This window comes from Alligator mississippiensis, chromosome 2, assembly GCF_030867095.1.
Source record: "Alligator mississippiensis isolate rAllMis1 chromosome 2, rAllMis1, whole genome shotgun sequence".
Classification (NCBI taxonomy): Eukaryota; Metazoa; Chordata; order Crocodylia; family Alligatoridae; genus Alligator; species Alligator mississippiensis.
Window position 1 is genome coordinate 148,485,552 of NC_081825.1, and position 25,842 is coordinate 148,511,393.

Genomic DNA, 25,842 nt, shown 5'->3' on the forward strand with positions numbered 1-25,842 from the left:
AAAAGAAAAACAGAATCCTGAAAATATGCACTTTTGTTCCTTCCTGAAAAGTAATTCATTGCAAGAAATAATGCCACACTTTTTTGGAGCTTTTATAGTGTCACAATACTATATTCAACATCATAAAATATTTACTGAAATTTATTCCCTCTTTCCCCCCCCCCCCCAAATAGAAAGCAAGTTTTAAATCAACCAGGTCTCAAATTTCTCCCTGGTAAAGTATTACCATGCTGGACACATTTTCAAAGGCGTGAATCAGATCGTTTGCATTAATGGGACAAACAATGCTAGTTGTATCCTAGTTTGATTTATTCTGGAAAACGGAAGTACATGGCACAAGCTAAGACACCGCTTCTTAAGACAGCAAAAGATGCTACAAATCTCCACAAGATATTTAAGGATTAGAAAAGAAAATGGTGAAGGAAAAAAACACTGGGATCAAGAGAAATAAATGTGTGCTTCGTTAGTACACAGACGATAACAAAGCAACTGAAACGAGCTTTCCAAAGGGAGTTCTTACATCAGCAGTAAACAGAAAAACAAGACCAGGACTTACCATATAAATTATTCTGCTCAAATGAACAAGATGTTACTCAAAACTGAAATGTATTGTAATCTACAAAGGAAAAGTGTTGAGGGGAAAAAAGTGAATCTTAAAGAGATTTCCAAGCTCTCTGAAAGGCACGTGCATTGAATGTGCATATTCTCAAATAATGTAATAGCCGAAGTATATAAAAGACACTGCAAATAGCAGACAACGTTTACCACAATGTTAACTAAAGAACTTCTTCCTTCTTTCACCTGTACACACACACGCCTCCTTTAAGACTAAGAGAAGAATTGCAAGCAAGCAATACTATCAATGGTTAAATAAGATCGGCAAATGGCCTTTATTTCTATTCCACAAGGATCTGTTTTAGGTTCGGTACTGTTCAACAGTCATTAATGACTCGACTATAAAAACAGCAAGTATACTGATCAACAACAAAACTTGTGACGGGGTACAAAACACGTTAGGGACCGCAAGACAAAATTAAACAAATACAAATGTACAGTATTAGAAAAGAAAAAAAAAAGCCACAGAATGGTAGATAATTGGGCATGGCAACACCACTGCCAGAAAGGATTTGTGGCATACGGTGGATCACAAATTCAACACAAGTCAATAATGTGATGCTATCACAAATCAATTAACAGATCATTGTATGCAAGAGACTCAGGAAGTGACAGCACCACTCTACTTAGCATTGGCTAGGCTTCAGCTGAAGTCCCACGTTACACTTAGGACACTGCAGTTTAAGAAGCGTTTATGAAAACTAGTGAAGATCCAGAGGCAAGTGATGAAGATGACAAAGTCACGTCAATGCATGCTACATTAAAAAAGGCTGAAAAACTAGCTTCATCTATTTTGGAGAAACGGGGATTAACAGGTCACATGATAGTTTCCAAATAATTGAATGGCTGCCATAAAGATGTAGAAATGCTGCTGTTCCATACCACAGTGGGCTGGATAAGAATAAATGGATTGAAACTACAGCACAATAGAATTAAATCAAAAGCAAAAAAAAAAAAAAAAGCTTCCTAACAGAGGAAAGAATAGGGCAATGGAACAAGCTCCCTAGAAAAGCTATGGAACTTCCCTTGTTTTGAAAACAAGGGGCTAGATAGGCATATATCAAGGATGGCTTAAGAACAACAAATTCTGCATGGTAAAGGAGGTTGGACTAGGTGACCCCCTAGGCTAGAGACAGACATGAAAAAAGCTGGAGGCTGAATTGATTCAATTTTTGCATGTTAATGGAGCAGGGCCAGAGGTTGTCAACCAGGGGTATGCATACGCCATGGGACCTTTCAAAGTACCCCCAGAAGTATGTGGGGGCAGAGCGCCACCACCCCATGCCACTGCTTTACAGGAGCAAGGCCAGGGTGGGGCGTGAGCAGGGCTGCCACCACCCCCTCCCCTCAGGGGTCCACTTACTAAAAAGGGGGCTGCTGGGGGTACACTTATTTAAAAAGGTTGAAAGCCCTTGGTCTAACCTGCAAAAATTGAACCAATTTACAAGTGAACTTTTGATTCCAAAAATGAAGGCACATGCCTGCAGTGGCTCAAGCTAGAAGCTGTGGGGCACTAGAACAGCCCTCCCCTTTTTTCCCCTCAGCAGCCGCAAGGCTGGAGGGAAGCTGACCTGAGGGGTATGGCCAGGCCCCCGCATGGGCTAGTTATGATTGCGGAGCAGTTTAAACCCCTACCCTGGCCTGTAGGGACCCCAGCCAGGGTGTACCTGGAGGGGGAGAAGCAGCCGTTGCCAGGCTTGTCCCCGAGATCAGACACTGGCTGGGATGGTGTCATATTGAATGTAATAATCTGAATGCTTGTAATAGTTGCCCATTAGCCAGTTTAGGAAAAAGACAAGATTCATCTTCTTATCTAGGCCATTTTTTTGGCCTACGTGAGGAAGGTCCTGGCCTTGCTCAAAGCCTCAACTCTTGAATTTTATCTCTAGAGGCCTTTAACAAAGTTAACCTAAAAACGACCCTTCAGCAAACATCCCACATCCTGAGAGATCAAACCCTAGGGGCTTTTGAAAGGGTTGGAAAGAAAGGTCACTGCAGTGGTGTGGAAATTCCCCAAAGTAACTAAATGGTCAACAAAAGGAACTGAACCCAGCAGAAATCTGTTAAGAAAGATCCGAGCCCAAATTTGGCAGCAGTAACAGGTTTGAGTAGGAGGGGCCCAAGACAGCAACTCACTCAATAAAAACTGTAACCTACTGTCCCAATTTGGAGGTAACCTCACTTGCAGAGCAACGAGGAAGAATCGCAAGTGTAGGGCAGATCAGACTGATCAGCTGAACCACCCTCTCCATGAACACGAATCTCTTAGTTCACGCTGAAGCTGTGGAGCGCCCGAGTGGGACTGAAGGAAGGGGACTTGTTCCTTTCACTGCTGAGGCCAGCCCACTGAACCATACTGCTGAGGCCAACCCTTTAAATTGTACTACTGAGGAATGAAACCATATTTAGGTGTTTGGCTTCTTGGAATTCTAGGATTGTTAGTAATAACTTTTCTGGTTAAAATTATATAGTTAGTTGTAATTATTTTAAAGAAGTGCATTTAGAGCATTGTTTCTGATATATGTAGTTATTGTGTTCTTAACGTTTGTGGTATTTCTTAAAGCTAAGCAATGTTATATGTGTAGCAAAGAAATATAAAATAAAATTGTGTTGTATGAATTAAGTGTGCAATCATTGTGAAATCGTGCAATCAACTAAATACTCCCCCATCCAGGCACATCAAACGAATCAGTAAGTTGTGTGGGATCTTCTCTATTCCATAACCCACTATAGGCAGGTGGCACCTCAAGGAAACTCCCCCGTCTCTGGGCGGGCAGCTTTTCCCTCTGCTCCTGCTTGGGCAGCAGGAGTCTTGGCCAGAGCTACGTGGCATAACCCTGCTATCTGCCCAGGACTGGGACTACAGGGCTGAGCCAAATCTCTCTGTGGGTGCTGTTGAGGGTACACACAGAGGGGCCAGCCCAGGCTCTGCCGTGGACACCGGGCCCTTCTCAGCCAACTGCGGCTCGGGCTGAGGGACTGCACAGCCAGATTGCTCCCAGCTCCCCATGCACAGGCTGGGTTGGGCTGTCATGAAGCTGCAGCCAGCTGGGAAGAGCCCAGCAGGGCCGGGCCAGGCCATGAGGGCAGGGCCCTTTCTAGTCAGCTGTGACTCCATGACAGCGTGGCCTGGCAATACAGGGGGGTGGCTGCGCAGCCTGCTGCCCGGGACAACTCAGAGGCGCTGGCAGGCCCTGAGCCTTGCAACCACCCACCCACCACAGCTGCCACTGCACACCACAGCTGCCGCTGCTGCCGCCCCTACCCCTGCTGCACTGTGCTGCTCCGGGTGGGTGGATACTTCAGCCCCTTCTGCCCAGCAAGTGGAGCTCTGGCTCCAGCTGCCTTCCACCCACCCTGCCTGCCCACAGGGGCTGTTCATCATGCCAGGCAGGCAGAGCAGGTGGAAGGTGGCCAAGAGCTGGAGCTCCACCCTCCCCCACCTCCCAGAGCAGCACAGCAGGGGCAGAAGTGAGAGCAATTTTTTTGCAAAAAAAAGTTCATTAATTGCTAGCTTTTGGGCGCACGCACCAGGCATTGGAGACAAGATTGTAAAAGTTCTCCTGGGTAGAAATGAAAGTTTATATTTCATAGGATTTCACAGAGAAGTCAATAGATGGAAAACTCCTCTGGGCAGGCAGTTCATAGCTGATACGAAGCCTTTGTTTTAAAGTACTTTGCATCATCACAGATCCTCAGAGGAGGTGAGAAGGTGGTGCTACCCTGACCAAACAACACAGCCCATGTGAAGCAGCAGCAGCAGCAAGGGGTTTTCCCAGCCTGCCGCAGTTGCTTAGGCACTGAGAAGGAAGGAACAGGCAACATGGATTGGGGATGGGTTTAAACTTTTAGCCTGTTATCTCCCTCCAGCTGCTTTCCAGGCACCTGTGAAGGAACAGCTAATGGCTTAACTAACAAGTCATTAGGCTGCCTGCTGTTTTACTTTTTAACCTCACAGGTTATGGGTACTAATCCCACCTCACCTCTCCACCTCCTCACATCCTTGCTCCTCCGTCCGTTCTGCCTTCCGTTTCCTGAGGCACTGTATCACTTCCTCTCCCTGCCAGACTGCGCCCCGCACTGAACGTTAATCAGTAATGCATTACTGGAATAAGTATACTCATTGTTTAAATGTTTAACCTTACACATCCCTAATAGGTATCCACTCAATTTAAAAAGCCACAAGATTGTATCTTAGGGGAAAACTGAAGTCCACTGCGAAGATGAAGCAGCCATCTGGAAAGGGTTACAGGATTCCTACTTAAAACACACAGCTATGCAGTTTATAGGGAAGCAGCAGCTGGGGCAGACGGAAAGGGAATTCCCTCTTTTCCTGTTGCTGGGGAAGGGAAGGCAAAAGCTTCTAGGGGACTGTAATCAACATGCACGTTTCACATATGTTTTGTTTTGTATGATGTCTTTTGCTTTAAAACCATAAATTATGCCCTGAGGCAAGGGCCCGTGTTTGGCTCCTATCCCTGACTGGTAAGCAGCCCACCAACATCTAACAAAAGTAGGCTGTTGCTCATGAAAGCGTAATCATTTCTGAACAAGTTAGTCTCTAAAATGCCAGCCTGTTCTGCCTTCTGCCACCAACACACACTCATGTATTTCCCAACAGTCTTTGAGGGAAGAGACAGAAATAGAGAGAGGAGAGAGAAAAAAGTAATGGGGAAAAGAAAATAGAGAGGCACCGCCAGGTAACAAGATAGTGGTCTTAGCATCTCTCACTTGCTCTCTCATTAAAGCAAGACAAAGGAGAACTGTAATCTGGATTCTGAAAGGGGATAACCGAGTAGTTTTGCAAGTGTATCCACGACACTGCTTGGGAGAAGGCATAAAGAAAAATTTGAAAATTTAACAAGGATTAAAATCCCAGGCCAACCATAAAGATGACAGTGACCCTAGCAAAAGACAGAGGGAGCAAATCATATTTGCTGCAATCCGGCTACATTTTTCAAACATGGAAGGAATCAAAACAACAAGAGAGTTTCTCCCTGCTTGCAGCTCCACTCCTGCTTTACTCAGCACTCAAACAAAAAGCTGCCTTGGCTTTGAGTTCTGTGTTACCAGCACTTCTGAGGCATTAATTGCCTTTCTTTTCTCTCTCTGGCCTGTTTCAGTTTCTCCTCCAACTATACCCCTCCTACTCAAAACTCTTCCATCCACATCCGTCCAGTTTCTAAGTGGCCTCACAAGCACACACCTTTAGTGTGAGTGGTGGGATATCTAAAAGGACTTCATCCCAAATATTTCCCTAAAGGAGCTTTTCTCTTAGAGCATAATGAACTGGAAGGTGACAGCTACATCCACAAGTTCAGACATTTTACCCAAACAACAAAAACAATTTGCAAGGCTTGATGGCCTTGCTATAGTTTTAAGAAGTCTCGTGCGAAAAGAAACAAGCCCTACACATACTTCTGTATAGCAGAATAGTTATTCCCAATATCAGATGAATTTCCTATACAGGTTTCCCTTGTTTTATGATGTACATGCGTTCCTGGAAAATGGCGCATAACAGGAACCCACTTCACAATGTAACAAATAGGGGTAAGTTCCAAGACCTCAACTTTAATGACCCTCATTCAAGTGGTAGAAAACCCATTTCTACCACTTTTACAAGACATATTTTGGTACTCACCAACAGCAGACAGTACACACAAGCACAGGGAGAGGGGTAGGTGAAGGCTAGCGGGATGTTTAAAAGCCATAATGGGGATGGCAACTATAGAAACACGTGCTGCAGACAATGAATGACCAGCACAGTGTCTCGGACGGCCAGAGCCGACTCAAGGTGATCTAATAATTACTCGTTCGTTGGCCGGGCTGGTGAATAGAGAGGCCGACAAAGCTTAACGGTTGTAAAACTTTACTTACGCCGCTTATGGTTGTGACGAAAACGGTCCAGTCGTCTGAACAACTATGTCTTTTGTTCCAGCTGATAAGGCTCAGGCTAGCTCATCCGTCTACAAATCAAGCCGGCGGGAATAGGGTACGTCTGGGATTGCGCTCGGTGACGGGGAGAAGAATCGATAGGTGATCAGTCTATCGATCAGCTCAGCCGCAAGTCAGATCTCTTTTAGAAGCACTCTAGCGTGCTCAAAGTTCTCCGACTTGGGCGGAAGTCGCACGAAATTTTAAACGGCTAGCAAGTCAATTACTAGCCGCCACGTAGGAATAATTTAGAACTGGCCAATAGCGGGACACAAATTTGCATTCGAATGGCGGGAACTCTCTTGCACCGGGGGTTTTCTGCTGCAACAGAAAACCTTTACTTTGCAAGAGGCTCTCATGTGGCGGGAAAATTCCATCGTGCCGAGGCACCAAAATCACTGGGTTGTGACACACAGAACTACAAAAGAGACTATATTTTGGTTCACATCACTTCCACAATGCACTGCACAAAGCATCTGACTGCGGGCTTCCACCACACCGGTCGCATAAGAGTGAATTTACCTCACATATAACAAATTTTTGATATAAAAAGGATCATCGCATAAGAGCCAATTCGCACATACAGAACCCACATAAAGCAAGGGAAACCTGTGTTGCACAGATCACGTGACTTCCACATGCTCAAAGGGGATTTGGATCAAAAAACCTAATCACAACTTCTCTCACAATTACAAGATTTCAGTTCTCATGACAGCCATTCATATAAATGATTAAATACATTTTTTTTAAAGTAGCCTAGGAAATAGGATAACAACTTTACAGCTTAAAAAATAATCAATAGTGGTTTTCTAAAATAAATGCATTCTTTAAGATTGACCATTATATTCTAAGGGAGCACCTTACTACACCACTCTTTATTCATAAAAGGAGGTATCCCCAAAGCTGAAACATTCTAGTGTTCCCTAATAAAATTCTGGGAGCAGAAGAGTCGGTCATTAACCACAGCACCATTTTCAAACTGTAGAACTAAACATTAATTTAACACAATTTTAGTTATGTATATATATATCTATTACCAGAGCTACTCGTCTTAAAATCTGATTTTATTTCTTCATTACCCATTTGCTCTTGCTTGACAAGGAAGCCAAGTCAAAATGGACTTTATATCCTATAGCAAAGCACCATGATGTCAAACAAAAGTTTGATATTCACTGCAAGATTAAACCAGGCAGATTTAGGAGGCAGATCTTTTATCCAAACACAAATTTAGTCTGCAACTTCAAGAGACGGGTGCAGGAAATTATTTTATTTTTTGTTGTCGTAAAAAGTTGCTTTTTCTATTTTGTTCTACTTTGAAGGAATGATGTCTTACTATCAGGCATTAACTTTTTTGACATACATTTAAGAAATGGAATGATACTTGCCAATGGTTTATAGATAATCCGGGTGAGAAACTAACAACTTCTTATACATGTCCTGAGATTTTTAAAATTACAGTGCAACCTATATTTTCCCTATAAAAAACACAAATTTCCCCACGTTTTTATAAACATTGTACATAAACATCCCAGGTGACTATATCTTTTTAATTACATCTGTTCATTGCCACCATTCTACACACCATTATTAATATTGCATCATAATAAGCAAGACCAGTCTCAAAAGCAGCAACTAAAATATATAATTATTTAATCTAATTCCAAGCTTTTCCAAAAAAATCTCTCTCTCTCTCTCTCTGTCTCTCTCTCTCTCTCTCTCTCTCTCTCTCTCACACACACACACACACACACACACACACACACACACACACACACACACACACAAAGATTTGCATGTGCATCTTATTCTACCTACTATTTTTTCAGTTTTTCAAGCATCTTGGGTTTCAGACCTGCTCTCGATTAGACATTAACAGCAATGGACTGCTATTTCCTCTGTAAAAACATTACATGGAACTTCACTGCCATCAAGTCACTACCAGCCCATCATGAAGTAAACATCCATCTGGCAAGTCAGGCAAAATTCAGAGCTTTGCACTGTGATCCCCAGGAGCCTATTGTACCAGTGTGCAGGCTGGTTTGATTATATAGGCACAGCTGATCTATCCCTCACTAGTACAGGATTCATTAGCCACATGACTGGAAAGAGCAAAGAATGATCCGTGTTGCAATGGATTCTGTTTTCATGATATTCAAGCTACAATGATGTATATATTTTTTAAGTTTTACCAGGAGAAGAAAAGCAAGTTAATTATATGTAGAGTAAAAATCTAATAACTGTTCTGAAACCATTCGCCACAGTTTGTACTTATAAGATATGACCAAAAATTCTCATTTTCTTTCCAAAACTCCTAGGAGAGAAATTCTCAATCAAAGAATTCAATTTTAAAATAAACTACTTGGAAAGAAACAAAAAGCTTGGTCATCTATGCCAACATGTCAGTTAGATGTGACTTCAGTAGCTACAAAAGGGATTTGTAAATTAAGTATTTGCAATATTATTTTTGTGCACAGCAGCTTATTTAGGTCAACTATATATACTGCTAGCCATTTAAAAAAAATCTAAGTTCTTGCTTCATTTCCCATGATGGCTAAGTGTCAATAAGTATGGTTGCTCATATCTTGTGCCTCCTCATTGCTGGAGTTATTTTTCCTGTGCTGTTTTTTTGGGGGGGGTTTAAGGAACAGAAAGGAAATGTGGATGACTGGCACCGATGACATGTCCACGCCTCAGCAATAGCATACTCCAACTAGGCCATTCGCAAGCAAGACCTAAACCCAAATCTTTAAGCGTCTCATGCTAGGTGGTAATACCAAGTGCTAACAACATAACAAAGACTGAGAAAAAGGTGAACTTTATTCCCGTCTACTCTCTCTGACACTGCCTTCTATTTTCTAACAGGAACATTTTATATAAATTGCAGGGGTTTTCAAAGTGGAGTTTTCTCACTCTCAAAATACAAAAAATTATGTTCAGAGGTTTTAATTGCTAGCTGGGGAATGGGGAAGTTCCATCCACCCCCTATCTGGATGTATTGTCCCCTGGCATCCAAATTATGGCTGGGCTGTTCCTCTGCACCCCAGCACATCTGGATTGGGCTACTCTGTGTCCACTGCAACCCAACATGATCAAAATCAGGGCTGGGCTGCCCTTCACTCCCCACCGTATTCAGTATTAGGGTCACTCCAACCCACCCCCCATGCATCCATCCAGTGGACAGATCAGGATCGGGCTACATACTTGCCTGTGACAGGATCCTCCAGCCCCGTGTCCCAGCTGACTCGAACCCACTAGCCACACCTAGCCTGCAGCCACACCTGGCACTACCTATCCAGCCCGCAGAGTGAAAACATTGGGCACCATTGCTTAAGAGCACTTATTTTTTAAAATCAAATTACTCAATACAGGGAGTTAGCCGAGCGAAGACACTCAGAAACAGCTATGAGTGGTTCCGAGAGAAGTAGACTCTACAGGGATAGGCAACACACAGAACCACACACAGACGCACATGCACACACAACGAAACACAAGCACACACAATACCAGACATACGTGCACATGTGGCCAGGCTGCTGGGCTGCAGGACAGAAACTGACCAAATAATGCCCTGGGCTTGCCAGTGCCCCGTGCTTCCCCAGGGAGCCAGCCCCAAAACTGCACCTTGGCCCACTGAGGCCCCAGTCCCAAAGCCTGCCCAGCAGCCAGTTGCAGGTGGTGCGGGGAGGGGAGGGAGCTATGGCCATCCCAAAATTCACCTTAGCCCACCCCAGAGGCCCCCACCTCCCAGCACTGTCACCACCTGCCTGCCTCCTGAAGCTGAGCCCACAAAAGGTGCGGCGCCCCTGGCAGGGGTGGCACCAGCCTCTTTCCAGCAGGGGGGGCTGGGCGACAAGGCAAATTCTGGGGTGCCCATAGCCCCCCCAAGCCTCCCCCAGTGGGCTCCAGAGCCCTAGAAGGGCTTTGTATAAATCGGCGGCTGCACACTTGCCACCAGCACGGAGCTGATGCCGAGGTGAGCTGAACCCACCCACTCCGGCCTGCAGTGCAGTCCTCCCCAACTCCTCTCACTGGGAAGAGGCTGGTGCCACCCCTGCAGCCAGCCCGGGCTCTGTGCAGTTGCTGCCAGCCATGGAGCTCAGGTTGCTTGCAGCACGGCTTGCAGATTTCCAGCCATCTACTAGAAGCAGGCCAGGCTCCTTGGCTGGCAGCAGCTGCCCAGAGCCCGGATCAGTGGTGGCACGGCAATCAAAATGGCCTTGCGTGCCATGCTCTGGTATGCATGCCAGGGGCTACCAATCCCTGAAGTAGACAATTGGAGCACAGGGGGTTATAGTACTTAAAGCAGAGAGATTCACATAACCCCTGTTAAATTACTAAAGAAATAACAATGTTACACATACAACTCTACAACCTGAATATATAATAATGGCCTTTCACCAGAGTGCAGGGTTTTACATTTTGTATGACTAGGAAATAACTGTACAGTGAGTGCTGACTTGACCTTCATAGCCAGACTTCAATAAATTACATTATTCAGAAGTAATGATATAATTGTGAATTTAACTGCACAGAACCACTGAATTCCGATTTATTTGGACAGTACCATTTCAGTGTAGGGTACCCAAATTTATCATCTCACAGTATCCTTAACAGTTTAAAAACAGTTACAGTATACAAAAATGCATATAAATAAATAAAACTTCAGTCTGATAAAAATCAGATTTTAGCAGAGATCTAATTACTACAGTATCCAAAAAGTACAGTATTTTTCAATTAAAAGTAAGTGCAGCACTTTACAAATAATTACTGCTGCATCTACAGCAACACATTTGAGGCTGCTTTCAGACAGCTCTGAAAATTATTTTCAAGTCAAAAGAACAAGCAAAAGACTACCTCTACCTTGCTTCAAAGCGGAGCAGACTTTCACTTATCTCTTCCTCACCCTTCTCCAGAACTTTTGTTAGCGTTACTCAATGGTTGACCAAAGTCAGAGGCCCTTCTGATTAACAGTTAGCATCCTGTCCCTTTTTATACATGCGTTTGAGGTCCTTTGTCTTTTGGCAGTGCTACTGGTTAGCACAGCTGCATCCATCTGACCCATCTGTGCTATGATGGCAACATACATAATCTGCTTGCAGCAGATTTTTTTTTTTTTTTTTTTTTTTTTTTTTTTTTTACAGTGCTTCCTGCACAGCCAGCTCATCCTTTAAAGAGATTAGCAACCTCATCATGCCTCCAGTTGAATGACTGACATTGTTGTGAAGACATCACAATAGGTTGGAAGGGTGGTTGATCTGCTCAAACATGAAGGAAGGTGGACCTGCACAAAATGGCATCACAAATTTTGCCTTTCATTTATATTATGATAGGCTACATGCTTTGTCCGACACCAATAACAGTCAAGGATAAACGTATGACCAAATTGTTGCCTCATGCAAAACATTATCAGCATCCAGAATGGGTACACCCTTCATCTTTTTAATAGTAAATACAAATATGTATGTTCTGTAGCATGAACTGATTTCACTTCACTTCATAAATCTACTGGATATAAAAACTGATGGACTCAATATAGACATTGGATTATGGCACACTATAACCTGCCTGATATCTGACTCCCCAGGTACCTCTCCACTTTTACCTGCTACACCCCCCTCACCACCCCCTCCCAGCCTCTCACCCCCTGATGCCTCAATTTACATTTTCACTGACTGGCTCTCTTGCATATCAGCTGAGCCTCTGGCTTCTTTAATATTCATTCCATCCAGGAAGAGCACACACCAACTGCAGATGCTTCCTCAGCCTGACGAATTGTTTTTAAACTGAAAGCTTGCCAAAATATATTTCTCCAACTATTCAACAGGTCTAATAAAAGATATCAGATTGACCCAAAGAACCTTGTCTGCCTTGTGTGTGTTAAGGCAGAACAGGATGAATGCAGCAGGAACGATAGCCTGTAACAGGGGGCTTTCCTCAGTGCTGGTTAGATCTCGGCCTGCCCACCTGTTTCTGGGACAACCGCCTGCCCCTCTTTTGTCTGCCATGCCTTGATGGAAAAGTGATTCAGATGTTACCTAGGCAGGAGGCCCCGGATGTCTAGGGGTGACATCCATTCCGCAACTCTACCTCCCCTACACTGCGGCCCATGCCTCACAGATGGCTTTCCCCAGCCAGGACTGTGCATGTGTGTGGTGGCTGGAGGTTATTAGGTGCCCCTTTCACCAAAGAGGCATTTCCTGGGAAAATTGCATTTTCCAAGACTGCCGTGCCACTGAGATGGAGAAGCATTGCCATGGCAGTCAACTGTTTCACCTCCCTGGCCCCGCTGATCTGCCTTTGGCAGTGCTGGCAGGTAGCATATCTGAGATCATCTGCCAACTCAAAATGATCCCACACTACACTACCCACACCCACTTCTTGGTTGCCCCTCCCTTATCCCCCTACTCAGCAGGCAGAGGCACAACAACAGGGGGCAGGTGGCTCAGCTTCCCCACAACCTCCTTCGAGGTGCCTCCCGGAGAAGGAGACCTTGGGTCTAGGGGAACTTTGAGAGGTGAGGAGCACAAACTTGGATTCCTCCTCCTTCTCCAGAATTTCCCTGGCTATGGCACTCAGCTACCCTGCTTCTAGATCCAGCTCCTCCTCTGGCATGCTCATGCTAGGAGGTGGTGCAGGTAAAGGGACAGGGATAGGTACTGATCCCACCTCCTTGCTCCCACTGGCAGCAGAAGACTCATGGCTGCCAGGAAAGAGGACACACCTATGTTGGGGGGGGGGGGAGGGGGCTACAGGTCTCCCCCTACCCCCTCTAGCCCCTCTCCCTCCCCTGCCAGAAGACTGGATACCTGCCTTTCCAGCACACTTCATAACATCTGCTGTGCTGGAAAAATTGTGTGTTCACCTCTTGAAGGCTCAGATCAAGTGTAGTGTCTTGTATGTGTTCAATATATGTATGTGTGTATGCATAATACACCTACTATCAGTTTAGTGCATGCACACGCATGTAATATATGTGCTTTCCTGCACTGCCAGGGAAAAACACAGCTTTCTTTTTAAAAAGTGTGTGTGGGGGCGGGAAAAACAACAAGAAAAAATAAGAGGATTTTGGGGAAAGAAAAAGTTGAAAGGAATGGATTGGATAGGGATAAGTTGAGGGATTCTAGGCAAGGGTAATTAGTAAGGTGTATCCAATCCTTTCCAAGAAGATAGACTAGCCAGAGAATGACTAGGAAGCCAGCCACTGCTGCTAGTACCTTTGACACTATGTTTCTTTCAGACAGACAGCTTACAAAAGGCAGAAAAAGGCTTCACACAGAGCCTTACATGCTGTTTCTACGTCCCTCCCCCAAAGCACTGTGATTGGAAGGGATTTCAGAAAAAGATCACAGTCACTGGCCAACTACAGACGCCAATCTCAGAGCAGTCTTTTGACCTCCCGCTTTCCCCCCGCCTTCTCAGTTTCTGTTTCCCTGCAAGACCACCTGCCAAATCACCAAATCTTTTCCGAATCTATTCAGATGCTTCTAATTGATTCAGAGCTTTTAATGGGCCTCCCAATTCGATTTGGCTACTGAAGCTTCGCACACCCCTAGTTCTTAAGTATCCATGACTAACGGTGAAGTATAATATATGCAAATCACATAAATGCTGTGCCAAAGCATCAAACAAAATTTGGCAGCTGAACTGGCAGGGGTGGGGGCATGAAAGTGACCAAATTTACTGTGACAGGGCATAAACCCCCAAGCCCTTCATGAACAGCTGTTGCTCCCCACCCATTACCCATATGAATCCTACCAAAATCTTTAGTGATGGATTAAAGGAGTTTCTGCTCAGCAGAAAGTTAGGAGAACCAAACTGTTGCAGAGGGAGAAGGATTTCTTATGCTGTTGCAACTCTTATGGCAGAGAGAGAGAGGATATAGCATTTTGGTATTTGCTAAATGTGTGATGCAACAGACAGACTGGAAACACAATAGGGCCCTCAAGTAAAGGATTTATTACTCTTTTGCTTACTCTAAAATAAGTGCCATTTTGAAAGAAACATACACACTACTCTGTGCATAAGGATGCACAAAGAAGAGGAAATACAGCCTGCCCTGAACAACAGAAGGAAAGGCAGCAATGCTGTGAGGGATTCAAATTGAGGCAGATGGGTAGCATATGCCAGCTGAATCTATCTGAATCTGTCTCTACAACACCCAAATTGATATGGAGGCCTTGAAGTTAATGGGACCCCAACTGGCAGAATTGCCTAAATTCAACCTATCATCATTCCTTCTGCTTCTCTCAGCTGAAGAATGAAAATTAGATTTTTTTTTTTTTTTACCCATATGTGCTATAAGTCTATATCTGTAGTACTAATCCCACTCATGTAAATTTTGAGTTCTAGATTTCTGAGTACACAATGCTATCATTAAAATTACATTTGAAAAGTTAATGGCTTACCTCCTAGTTCCTTTTGGTTGTTTTTCCAAAGAAAAAATACAAAACCAAGACAGAAATCACTAAAATAGAAAAGTAATTCTGGAAGGTGTCCTGCACTGCGATTGTTCTGCATAGAGGCAGAAAAAGTTATACTTTGATCAATCTGGCCGATCTAATATGGTCTTTCCTTTAATGGGAGCAGAGCGTCTACAACCCTCCAAGATAGCTGGTTTCAATGATCCAACTACCCTTATAGTTGGATTTTTCTCTAATATTTAACTGAATTCTTTGTTGTTAGAAATTAAACAAAATTTCTTCTTGTACTTCTCCTTCCCTATTCCATGAATATGGAGACCAATTTAGTCACCCTCCTCTTTATGATAACCTTATATACTGAAGGACTGATGTCTATACTCCTTTAGTTTTCCTATTTTTAAAAGGAAACAAATCCATTTCCTCCATCTTTTTCCCTTAAATCAGATATTCTAAACCTTTCATAATTTGCTTTACTCTCTATAGTACTCTCTCCAACTCATCTATACCTCTCTTAGAGTGTGGTGTCCAAAACTGGACAAACACTACAAATGAGTCCTCACCAGCATCAAGCAGGGAGAAATAATCACCTATCCATACACAAGACATATTCCTGGTAAGAAAAGTAAGAAGATTTGCTTTCCTGCAACAGGATCACAATGTTGAATAATATGGTAATGCCCAGATCCTCTTCTGCTGCCTACCCAGTTATTCCAAATTTGGCACTTTTTATTTCTCCCTCTAAAGTATAGTATTCCAAATTAGCTTTTACTAGATTCCAGTTTGCTAATTTCATACCACACCTCACTTCTTTAATTCTGTATCATTTTAAATTCTGATCCCGTCTTCCACAGCATTTGCAAACCCTCCCATTTCCATGAAATCCGTAAGTTTTATAAATTTACTCTACATTCCATCTTTTAAGTAATTAAAATATAATCAGAGCTGGGGCAAAAATCAGGCACATCAAGAATTCCATATGAAATTTCTTTTCAGTTTAACAGTTTCATTTGGTAATCGCCTTTTGAATATGGCTTTCCTACCAGGTGAGCATCCACAGAACGGTGATTTCAGCTAGAATATTTCCCTAGTTTGCTTAAAAAAAAAAAATGCTACAAGTAAGTATCAAAAGCTTTGCTGAAGTCAAGACACATTACATTCTACATCCCTTACATCCACAAGCTTAGTTATCCTGTTCAAGAAAAAGAGAAGAAAAAAAAAAGACGAGGACTATGCCTGGTCATGTTTCCTTTTCTAATATATATTAGGATAATTACTATTAGGGTCCTGTCCTTTGATTGCTTTATGAAACTCCTTTTTCTCATTAGATGGTCCTACAATAGGTAGAAATATACTCTATTTGCAATTTTGCATTTTTTGTGCAAACTGCAAAAAAAGCAGTTTCCACAAACCCCACAAAAATGGCAATCCCTGCAATCTTAGCACAGAATTGCTAGAGGGGGGAAAAACAAAAAAACCAACCCCCCCCCCCAAAAAAACTCGTGCCCCCCCAAAACAAAACAAAACAAAACACACCTTAAAGTTCTTGCTCACTAGTGGAAGCCAGTGGTGCTAAGGGCCACTGCAGTCCAGCCTCACAGCTTGCCAAGGGGTTGGAGGGGATGGAATAGCCATCATGAACAGGAGCAGCAAACATGGTGGCCACTCCCTACGTTGCCCCTCACTGCTGACTGGCAGAGAGGGCTGCCCATTGTGCAGCCCCACCCATACAGCAATCAGCAGTGAGGAACAGGGTTACAGGATGCGCAGCCCTCTTGGCCAATCAGTTGGGGGGGGGGGGCAGGGGAATGCACGAAAAGGCTGCAAAAATGGTGCCACATGCCACCTCCAATTTTTCCTTCACCTCAGCAGGAATCAAGTAGATCCCTAACAACAGAGATATGCCCTCACCTTATTTTTGCCCCCAAGACATTCAAAAAGTTTTCCTTTAATCTCTTCCTAAATGTCAGAGTTTTGCATATACTAAAATTTAGAATCTGCACAGACTTTCAAATTGTGAGTTTGAAGAGGTTAAGGTGAGCAATATTTGTAAATCCTGCCTGAACCCCATAAAGTTTATTTTGTGTTTGTTTAGGTTTATTTATTTATTTATTTTTACACATTACAGAAACGCGTGCAGAAGACAATGAAAACAACATACGGCATTGTGCCCAAATAAGAAATTCACCTCGTTTTTGGGAAGGCAAAAGGAAGGCGGGAGGGTGGGGGGGGCGGGAATTCTGGAGTTATGGCTATATAGAACAAGGACAGAGCCTTATTTTCACTCATGTTTCCTTTCCTGCTTAACCAAAAGCTGAAACTGTAGCTGCCTCTGGAGTCTGGCAGGCACAACCTGGTATGGCAGGGAAAACCAAAGCTGCCAGGGGTCTCTTCACTGGTGCTTGCCCCCCCCCCCCCCCCCCCGACTGCCCTGGCAATGCACCCCCTGCGCCTGCTGCTACTTTGAGGGGTGCAGTCCCGCACACAGAACACACATCACCAGGGCAACTGGGGGGGGGGGGGCACGTGGAGAAGCAGTGATGAAGAAACCCCCAGCAGCTCCACTGCTTCCTGCCGCGCCAGGTCGCGCCCACCAGGCTGGGGAGGCCCCAGGGAAGGGAAGCAGGGCAGCAGGGAACAGCAGCTAGCAATTTCTCTGCATAGCTCCGCTGTTCTGCCAGGGATCTCCTCACCGCTGCTCGCCCCTCCGCTGCCCCGACGAAATATCTCCTGCACACAGGGCTGCAGTGAGGGCAAATGGCATGGAGCTGTGCCTCTCAAAGCAACAGCAGGCACAGAGGGCACGTCACCAGGGCGGCAGGGGGGGGAGGGGGGCAAGGGGATCCCCAGCAGCTTTGCTCTTTCCTGCCACGCCAGGTAGTGACTGACAGGCTGCAGAGGCCCCAGGGGAGGAAAGCAGGGCAGAAGCCCATGCCTGCACCCTGCACCTACCCAGCATACAGATCTGGGGGGCGTGGGTTCCCCCTGCCCTCCAGGCATGCGCGGAAAACCCACCCGTGGCCCTGTCCTGCTCCGCACTGGGGCCCTGCAGCTGCTCAATGCAACCCCAGGACCCAAGCCCCACTCAGCTGGGCAGCAGTCTGAGCCCTGACCAGTTCCCTCCTTACAACAGCCTCAATCCCCCTCCCCCCCCACACAGCCTGCAGGGCAGCTCCAGCAGGTATGCCTGGGGCCACGTGCATGTTCATGCATGTGGTGCCCCATCTCTCCACCTTCCTTCCGCTCCCTCCCAGCTCTCTGCAGGATGGAACTCTGTCAGCCTGCGAGGAGCACATTACAAAATGGCAAAATCCATGGGTTTCTCTGGTAAAAGGAGAAATCTGCGTTTGCCTCTGGTAAAGGGCAAAATTCACTGCTTACTCTGTTTTTCCATGGGAAACAGAAAAACCCGGATCCTTGCTGATAAGTGGCAGACACTCTTACCATATATTTCCTTGCATATAATACATACTCTGATTTCCAGTACCTGTTTTTAAAATAAATAAATAAATAAATAGTGTTGTGTGTGAGAAAATACAGTAGTTACTAGCATGGTTCTTTACTTGGTCTTTTTCCTCCCATGTGCCATACGACTACTCTCTTTTGGCAAAATAGAGAAATAACAATATGCTGCAGCAAGAAACAGAACAAAAGCAATAAAAATACATTTTTATCTATGTATTCTACATCCTATGTACAAGTTACATTGACGGACATAACAGTAAAGGCCTGCATCAAAATGACATCCAGTTCACGTTTAACATTTAATACAGGTGGGCTAGAGTAACACAGGTTACTAACTGGTAATAAAAAGCATGGAATTTTTATACTGCTGTCCATGGAAAACTGTTCTTTCGATAACTCTTTCCCTCTCCCTTGCCCCCTCCAGCAAATATACGATTTGGGGTACTATACTTAAAGGCAAAATAAAGTGTTACTTAGATACTTTTTAGATCTATTTTTACTTCATTTGCCAAGAAGAAATCCTTCAGGTGATGCATCCCTTTAATCCTCTTAAGTATTTAAGAAGTGGAAATTTGAAATGCATGAACATTCACCTTTTAAAAAGAAACCATTGTGTAACCTAGCCCATTGGCACCAGGACTATGCAACTATTAAGAAGACTGCCCACAGTAAGGAACCTACTATACACTGGATTCAAAGAAACTAGAACCAAACAAAAAATACAAACAGTATTCATACACAAAACGAACTTACTTAAGCCAAAGTAAAGATACATCACAATAATGTTAGAAGTTCTTGCAGAAAGGCTCCTCATTGTCTCTTTCCACTAATCAACTAGGAGCATATATTTCTCAAAACAAAAAAATAGGACTTGGTAGGCTGAAAAGATAGTCTGTATTGAGAAGTTACTCCTTTACCACTGCTGTCCATCAATGAAAAACTGAATCTAGCCCATCAATCCTGGGTTTAACTCTGAGTACACAGAAAATTTTCAATACCTCTAAAAGGCAAGAATTCTTGTAAATAATATTTTTTATTGGATGAATGGCTTGGTAGCAGTCAACATAGGCAAGCTTTCAGATGTCATGGTACCTTTCCTCAGGACTCTGGGAGAAAAGCTGACACAGCAGAGCTAAGCAGCAAATGGAACAAAAGCTTGTGTAAAATGCCATATGTAAATAATGACACAATATAAGAGCAATTACCAGGGAGCAAATGAGCAAGAGAAACACAGTAAAAAAAGCCTGATAATGAAAGAACAAGATTGTTCAGGAGGGTCATTAATTGCCAGCGAAGTGCAGAAATCATCAAATATCATCAGGGAGGTTATAATTAGAGTCCTACATAATTTTGCAGGCAGAATGCAGGCCCAGGCATCCATTTTGCAAGCAGGGCGGAGTGGGCCCCTCCATGCCTCTGACTGGACAAGAGGCCCCCGTGGCCCTGCCCCTTGCCAACTGGCCACTGTGACCGTCTGCTATGTGGCCCAGCCCCTCGCCAATGATTGGCTGCAAGAACTGTGCCTCGTACAGCCCCACCCCTCACCACCAATTAGTGGAGTGGGGTAGGGCCACATACCAAGCAGCCCTTGAAGCCAATCAGCAGCAAGGGGTGGGGGTGGCAGCCATCTTGCCTGCAGCCCTTCACGAGGGCAGTCACCCTCTTAGGAGCCAGCATTTTCTTTTCAGTAATACCCCCTCCCCACCTGCAAATTCATGGGCAATGCTGGATTTCGTAGAATCTGCAAAATCATGAATTTGGTAGGTCCCTAGTTAAGAGAGACCATTAAGTCATTGTCTATGTCAAGTTCCTGATACTTAAGTGTCCAACAGGCTAATGAATTTCTGATTTCCATATTTGTCCTGGAAAAGGTGCTGGGTAGATTTCTTTTGAGCACAAGAACAGTGAGGTCAGACACGGAGGGATTTTTCTGTGAAAGGACAGACACTAGAACATTTTTCTCTCTTTTTCAGTGACCATTCATTCTCTGTAGTTTTCACCCATGTTGTTGCCATAAAGGCATCTGGACCACTGGATGAAATATACCACACGCTAGGATAGATGTATGCATGATTCATATATTCAGGGGGTTTTGTTGTGGGGAGTTTTGATTATTGGGGCATTGGAGTTGTGTTGACAGATCCTGAATTTACTGTTAAGACAGGGATGGGTCCCATTAGATGCCTGGTGATCAGCAGGAAGTTTACTTCTGATGGTGAGTTGGGAAAAGTGTCTAGATAAGTGATGTTGGTGTACGAGTATTCCAGAGAGAATATGAATTTGACTGAAGGGTGGTAGTTATGTAACCTGCAGTGGAAGTCAGTAAGCAAGTCCAGGTGTTCAGATGACATTTCCATCATCTTGACTCTGTAGTGCATGTAGGATGGCATCCTACAAACCACTATATACAGAATCTACCTGATACTCGCCAAACTCTATACTGTACAGGTGATAACAACCCTTCTAAAAGAACCTTGTTCTTCCATTATCAGGTTTTTTACTGCATCTCTCCTGTTTATTGGTTACCTGAACATTTCCTTTATATCCTGCTTTTGTTTATATATGGAGTTTTACATAAGATTTTGTTCCCATCTACTACTTAGCTCTGCTGTGTCTGTTCTCTCCGAGAGGCCTAAGTAGATTTGGGTACTGTGATACCCAAAATTTTACCCATGTCTATGCCAACCATGCAGTTGATTCAATAAAACAGTGGTGCTCAACCTTTTTGACTGGTGGGCAAGATGGGCAGTGCCCAGTCCCTGTGTGGGCCACATCTGGCAGGGCCCCATCTGGCCACACAGTGGGGGAGGGGGCAGAGGAAGGGCAGCTCAGCCCAGATCCAACTGTGAGGTGGAAGGGGACTTGGACCACCCCAACCTGGCCCCACAGAGGGGAGGGGCATGGGCCAGCCCTGTGGGAGAAAGGGGGCATGGCCCAGTCCCAACCTGGCTGGGTGGAGGGAAGGAGGCATGGCCCAGCTCCACAGGGTGGAGAGGTGGGAGGCCCAGACTCAAACCAGCCACTCCGGGTGAAGGGGCATGCCCCAGCACCACGGGAGGGAAGGGGGCATGGCCCAGCCCTAACCTGCTCTACCGGGCTTGGAATTTTGGCAGCAGAGATGTGTGACAGTGCTACCACTACTCCCCCAGCCCCTCTCTCTCCCAACCCATGGGGAGCCCTGCAGGCCCGATTCCAAGGCTCTGTGGGCTGCATTTAGCTATAGGCCAGTGTTTCATCACCCCTGCAATAAAAGATTATCAACTGAATTCTTGCTTCTCATGTTGCTGTGATGGTCCAGGAAATAACAGCATCTCAACACTACCTTTCAGTATCAGTGTGATTTAACAGACAACTGTAGACTTAACTATATATTTCTAATGCTGTTGAGAGACTAAGCCTAAACCTTGAGGATTCTGGCAGCCCACTTTCAGATTTGCTGCACTCAAAAATTCACACATTTTCTTCTTTGTATAACAGGCAAAAGAAGCTTCTGCACCTGTCATACTGTACAAATAAACAAGAACTATAATTACATGCTAAAGGCATTTTTATTAAATAAAAGCTCTTAAAACATATATAATTTTCTGTTCCCTGTTCCAATCACTGACCTCTAAAGCATTCCTTGGATCACAGGAACAGACTTTGACAGAACAGGGTCCATTCCCCTCCTACAATTTTCTTTGAGACCAAAGCTGTGCTCTCACTAGTTAATACAAACAAAAAAACAAAAAGGAAAAGATTAGTAAGAAAAATGCCACCATCAGTGTCTATCTGGAAACGGACTGCAATCTGAAAACAGACTGTGCAGACTCCTGGGACCACATGGACATTCACAAACCAAAGAGAAATCTAGTTTGTTAAAAAGTTCCTGTTCCTGAGACTAAATGTATATACATTCACTAAGCTTAGTCAACAAGATCCTCCTCAGCAAAGAAAACTCAATGAGAATATTTGAACAGCTTGTTTGGCAAGTCTATACTTGTATTTTAGTTACTGCAGTAACAACCTGTGACCTACTCAGAAGGGAACTCCTCACAGGGAGTGAGAGCTAGTACTTACAGCAGGGGAATGGGGACCAGGATGCCCAGAGTTCTTTTCCCAACTCTGCTACTATCTGATCATGATGCTTAAAATACCCCACAGCATATATACCTCAATTTACCCAACTGTTAACTCTTTATCAGGTTTCTCTCTCATATGTTAGAGATCTACAGAAGCAAACCAACACAAGATAATCAAAGGATGTTCCAACTAAGTAAACTGCAAACATTTAAAAATACAATTTCAAGTATTTCAAGCAGGGAAATAATCAAAGAGCGAAAGGTGTATGGTCAAAAATTACAGCTTGGTGGTAGAACTATCTTTTGAAGCTTTGTCAGAGCTCTAGTATTTATAAAGCTTAAGTAACTCAGAGGCATTTTGTGATGCTTTATATCAATAAGACACTTAGTTGTAAGCGTTACTGTACGTACTCAAATTGCAAATCAATCATTTGTTACAGCAACAGTTCAGTATTAACAACTGAACAAACACATTTTCTTCCAAAAATCATTCTTTATGACTATTAAATCCTTCTCTACTCACAGTGTGGGGGCGATTAAGTGTTCCATTTAGACTCTCTTCCCTATAAAGGATGCATGCAAACTTTGACATACAACTCCAAACCGTTGCTTCTAGCAAAAGCACAACTTTAAATCAAGCACTTTTGACGTTCTAGATATAAATGAGATCTGACAGGGAAGCAGCAATTTTTTAACAGACCACAAGAATATGCACAGGCTATACAAATTAGCAAGAAACTATAATGGATTCATTTCAAAGAGGATTTTTTTTTTTGGCACCACACTTAACATTCTTGACTAAATATTTCACACTAATCTTGTGCACCCAAAACATATTTCCTTGACTCTAGAGCACCTCAAATATGAGCTCTAATTCCTAATAAGTATCTAAAAAGTGTTCAAACAAAAGTATGTCCAAAGGTGCCTACCCTACAAAATGTTAATTTTCAGGTACACTTAAACCTCTGAAAGCCAGAAAATGAAGTTACTAAATTCCACTGCAACAAAACCTTAACTCACCCCTCTTTAAGCAATGCCCCAACACATACATAATGGCACACTACTCTAAATGCTGAATGCTTTAAGCATAGAGTACATATGCACCATAAACTAGTCTTCTCTTTGCTAGTGCAAAATTCAGGCTCATATACAACCACATACCTCAAATCCCTCCTCTCTATACACCTCTGCACTTCTCTGTTCTTCCCTGTGCCACTTGAAATTAGTAGCACTGAAAAGAAAAAGGGTGAACCTGGAGCCCATTCTCCACTACTGGAAGCAGCAGGAGAAGCTGGGAGGCAGTAGAAAAGGGTTCTCCTCTCCCTGCGAGATCCCAGCTCATAGGGACAGAGGAAGGGTCTCTGAACTCAGGGGAGGATACTCAGTCAACATGGTGATCCTGGCCCTTCATAAAACTAAGGATTGCTGTCATCCCATCTCCCCTCCCCTTGCATGAAGCACATCTCAGTCTGGTCCCTGAGCCACCATTCTGACACAGGGGGTATGAAATGGGAAAAGCAGCCACCAAGCAAGGGAAAGTGTTAGCCTGACAGAACCCTGGCCAATCTCCCCTACTTTACATGCTTCATTCCCTCCCATCCATCTTCTTCCATTTACCTCTACCCCTACATCCCACTCTGCCTTTCCAGCCCCCACCACTTCTGTACTGCTCCAGCAACTGCCGACTACATTCTTTAGATTTACATTCTAATATTATAAAAGCCTAAGTCTATATGTCTGTCCGTAATGCTTTATTTGCATTCTGATTGGCTGATGGAAACAGCCAGAGTGCTTCAAGCACGGGGGAGCACTGCCATGATTCTGAAGCCGTGCGGAGGACCAGACAGAGGGTGGGGGAGCCAAGGCCAGAAGAGGCAGAACAGCAGCCGTATGGGATGTTAGGTGGCGGCACTCCATCCCAGCCCCTTCATGCTCTCCCTTCCCCCCCCCCCGTTAGTCTTGACGGGCAATTGGTTAGTATATACGTATGGGAAAAAGCAGCGCATCAGAACCCCTGTAACCAAATGACCCACAGACTTGCATTCCTTTGATTTCATTCAATCCTACTGCACAGGAAACTGGTGAAGAGTAGGCATCATGACTGCATTACCCTAAACGCTTACTGCAATCTTTCATCTTTGCTTATTTAGTTCATGCTAATTTTCTTGATAATACTTCATAATCAAAACTGAATCTGCACATTGACTTCAGCAGGTTTTAAAATATAAGTGTGGGTCTCCGACAAGATTTTCAAAACAAGTTTCTGCAGAATATAGCCACGAAGCAAGGAATTCGCACAACACATCGTCTGAAAGCTGCCAAGGACAGGACTCTCACACTGCATACAGAATGTCACTCAGGTTCACAGCTCATGTCGTACAGCTAATAAGTTAATAGACTATTCAGATATCCTTTAGCTGCTGACAGATCCATTTTCTTACTGAGCATGCACACTTCACTCCCTTTGGGTCTGGCTATCAACGCTCCGACTTGAAGTTCATAATACAAGTTCCCGAAACAAACAATGTTTATATCAAGTCTTAAACATCAGAAATCAGGTCTTGATAACACAGGCTGCAACCCAGCTGACTGAATTGGCTTTAGCTAAAAGCTAGCTGTGGGCAAATGCACAGAAGACTGTTAGAACCACAACATGATTTTATAACCACCAGATTCCTTGGGGCAGCTGTGTCTCAGGAACTCTTTGCTCAAAATGACAATGTCAGTAAACATTTGCCCCTTTTCCCCTACCATCCTGTATGAATCACTTTTAAGGTCTATACCTCCACCCTATCAAATGCTTCTTTGTGGCATCACAGGAGACAATCTGCCACAATAGGAAGTTCCTGGTGCCACACTCTGGACACTCTTATGTTCCCAAGAGGACTTACTCTGTCACGGAGTTGGCCACGACTCTGTACAAATCTTCTCCTATATTCTATCTTCCAAAAACAAGGTGCATGTTTAATTAGGGGCATACTGTATATGAGAAAATGCAGTACTTTGAATTCCTATTTTGAAGTTTGTTCATACTTGGCTTTTCTGATTTTTATTTTTTTTTATTTAATTTAACATGTCTAGTAATAGTCATCCTTCATTCAACCAAATCTATTTTCTCCTTTCCTCTTCAAAACTATCCAGCTTGACAACTTTTGTTACAACTAAATGCTATGTTTAAGATTAGGCTTCTAATCTCTATGTAAATTTTTTCTCCGTATACCATTTCACAAATATATACAGCAAATAACGAATACCAATCATTAAATTATTACCTTGTTTCCACTGAAATAATTTATTCTGTAATGCAGTCTCAAACCTTTCACTACGTAAAGCAAGTGCAATTTCCCTTA

The 25,842-nt window shown here is 43.9% G+C and overlaps 1 protein-coding gene across 6 annotated transcripts in view; it reads right to left on the minus strand.

Annotated features, from left to right (window-relative positions):
* Positions 1-25,842, minus strand: part of WDFY3 (WD repeat and FYVE domain containing 3) — a 378,134-nt gene that overhangs the window by 290,342 nt on the left and 61,950 nt on the right. The window contains exon 2 of one of the 6 annotated variants that reach the window (XM_059722254.1): positions 22,040-22,134. The exons of the other annotated variants lie outside the window; for them this stretch is intronic. The gene's annotated coding sequence lies outside the window, so the exon portion shown is untranslated. The remainder of the gene's footprint in view (positions 1-22,039; positions 22,135-25,842) is intronic. 6 annotated transcript variants of the gene reach the window in all.